At 45.2% G+C, this 3,043-nt stretch overlaps 1 non-coding gene across 1 annotated transcript; it reads right to left on the bottom strand.

Annotated features, from left to right (window-relative positions):
- On the bottom strand, positions 1–132 carry LOC120102724 (small nucleolar RNA SNORA17). Its single transcript, XR_015687398.1, has one exon. It is a non-coding gene; the product is annotated as a small nucleolar RNA SNORA17 (small nucleolar RNA).
- Positions 133–3,043: the final 2,911 nt, after the last annotated feature.

Genomic DNA, 3,043 nt, shown 5'->3' with positions numbered 1-3,043 from the left:
AGTGTGAGGCCAGTTAGTAATCATTTCGACATTCACAGGTGAGAACACTGAACGCTGTGCATAAACATAGCCTCTCCCTTCTCTGCCTCCTATTGACCCACATACGACACCTGCAGCAACTCTCGGAGCAGATCTCTAATTCTTTTGCCTGCTTTCGGTACCCTTTTCCTCCGTCTGAGTTGATTGCCTCATCCAGCCTTACAACGAGAGTATGTGCCTCGTCTTCCTGCAACTTGATACTCCATGTTTAGTTTATATCCCTGGAAGGCCTTCACTTTTCTGAAGGGAGTGGATAGGGGGAGATGAGAGGAGGTAGAAGAAACCGCAGATAAGATGTAATATATGAGAGGAGAATAAATTAAAAACAAAAACAAACAAATACTGAATGAATCATGTGACTGATGACTCAGTCCATTGAGGACGAAGTCAACTGGTACAAACATGGCTGCTGTGGCTTAGTCCTATGTGCATCTGGGAAAAGACAATAACATGGGCCCAGAAGGCACCCAAACAGTATCCAAGTCTACACACCAAGTCTATCTAACTGAGAAAGATGGGTCTTGGTCTCTATGTTCCAGACCCAGGGAGACAGTAATTACAGAGCAACAGGAGTCTTCCTGGTGTCTTCTAAATCAAGCCCAACCTATAGCCACGTGGCTAGAATGATTTCTCCTAGAAATGTCAGGAAGGAGAACATTTCTACAGAGGGTTACTTATCTCAGCAGACGAATGTGTGAAATGCAGCAACGTCCAAACCAGGAAATTCATTCGCAGATGTATAGTGCCAGACTCCACCCACATCCAAGGATATTTTCAACCTGACATCCAGTCAGCCTTTGATTTGTTTGTCAGTAAGGTGATAGCTCTTGCAATGACTGCTTTAAAAATAAACACACCACGGGTGAACTTCTTGAATCAAGGCCTGGAGAACAGAGCAAGTGTGGGAACGAACAGGAGCCTGGGAAGGAGTTGCGTCATAGTTTTTAGATGGTGAAGCACGGCTCACTTTACTGGCTGGTGTCCAGCAATAGCGAAATGTTAGACATGGCCCATCTTGTTGAAACCTACCTTTGGGCCATGAGGCAAAGCCTGTGCTACCCTGGAACATTCTATGTGTGGGTCCCCCATAAGAGTTGCCTTTGTTTTTTTTTCTTTTTAATTGCTTTGATATTTGAACACAAAGATGCTAGATGATCACTGTTGAGGGGCTTAGAAAGGCATTATATAAAATAGCAAAATTCAGAATCCATCACCATTTGGGCCACTGCAAATGGGCCATTTGCAAACCTTTGCGTGAATACTATTTAAACCGTTCTTGAGATTAAGGTTACAAAAATGAATCCTTGTCGTCGCAGTTATCTAAATGATTTTGAAGCTTAGCCGCCCCTAATCATTTCCTCCAGATCCTGGAGGGATGACTGATCACACTGATAATCAAGATTTTCTGAAATACAACACACACACTCACACACACACACACACACACACACTCACACACACACACTCACACACACACACACTCACACACTCACACACACAAAGAAAACTTTTGCTAAGTCATCTGGTAGTAGACAGAGAACACAAGCCATGAGCTACAATGTTCCACAAGTTTAAACATATTCTTTGTTCCTTTTCAGGCTGTTCTCTTGAATTTCACTGTGAAATCTCCTCTTGGAGTTCTTATCTTTACAAAGGGGACTCACACTGGGGAAGCAGCAATGCCGGTGTGGAGAACCATGCCCTGGCCCACTCCAGAGAACGACACGCAGTTGCTCCTTCTACGGTTAGGCTTTCTGCTCTGGGACTTCGAGCTCTTAGCTCCCTACTGAAGAAAGTTCCATTCCTCAGCCTCTGTTGCCCTCTGGCTGCCTGGCAGTTTGGCCAAAGGACTCACGGAGCAGCAGCGATTGCCAAAAGGAGGAAGGAAGTCATGGGGCGTCTTCGCATATGTGACACCTCTCTGGCTTGGGTGCATCTCTCTACAGCTCCTGTTTGGCAGGAGGGCCCTCCCCTTCTCTTCTCATCTTCATTCCTGCAACTTCCTGCCATTTCTGCTTCTGAGAGATGGTCCCATCTTTGGCAACTGCTCTCCCCTCTTTCTCCTAGGCTGGTACTAATGTCCCCTGTCCCTCCTCTCACGGCCCGCATTCACTCTTCAGTTCCTTCTCCGCCCACGTAACCAGCTCCTGGTGTTGGTTCACCTGGATTGGAGACACGTGGAGTCATTATATATGTCTTTCTTGAACTCTCAGTGGTGCAAAGACAAATGTACAAACACATTCAGAAGTCAAAAGGAACAAATAAACACAAGTATAATAACTGGGTAAATCTGATATGATAGTCCAATTAGGTTTTGCCGAATGTAACCTTCAGAGAAGCATGATCACTGAGCTTGCCTATGACCTATCATGGCTTCCAGGTAGCAGTTTCTTCTGGGCCTTCCTTCAACCTTCAGAGCTTCTTAGACACTTCTACTTTTAGTATTTTCTAGTTAAATTTAAGGGAGAAGTTATTAGGTTTTAAGTTATGGTATTCCTCTCTCTCTCTCTCTCTCTCTCTCTCTCTCTCTCTCTCTGTCTCCCACTCCCTCTCCCCTCCCCCTCTTCCTTTCCCCCCTCTCTTTCTGTCTCAGAGGCAGGGTCTAATGTATCCCAAACTAGCCTCAAACTTAATAGCCATTGGCAGCCTTGAACTCCTAATCCTCCTGCCTCCACCACCCAAGTGCTAAGACTCCTCCAGACATGCATCTAAATGCCTTGTGTATTCAGTGTTAGAGATCAGACCAAGGTCTTCGTTTGTGCCAGGCAAGCACTCTACCAGCTAAGCTATGTCCCCAGGACCAGTCTATGTTATTTTTGACATAGGAAACTTGTTAGTCTTTTCGTTAATTTCCCCCTCTGATAGACCTACCGGGAGTAGCAAGATCGGTCTGGATAAAGCAATAGTATCTGTGGTAAGTAAAGCATTACCTCTGTGGTAAAAGTACTCTCATTCAGTTTAGCATTCATTTATGAAGCAACCTTGTGGGCCGTACGCCATTATC

The sequence above is a fragment of the Rattus norvegicus genome, chromosome 4 (genome assembly GCF_021556685.1).
Source record: "Rattus norvegicus strain SHRSP/BbbUtx chromosome 4, alternate assembly SHRSP_T2T, whole genome shotgun sequence".
Lineage (NCBI taxonomy): Eukaryota > Metazoa > Chordata > Mammalia > Rodentia > Muridae > Rattus > Rattus norvegicus.
The sequence above is the reverse complement of the archived record's forward strand: the minus strand, read 5'-3'. Positions and strand labels throughout refer to the sequence as shown.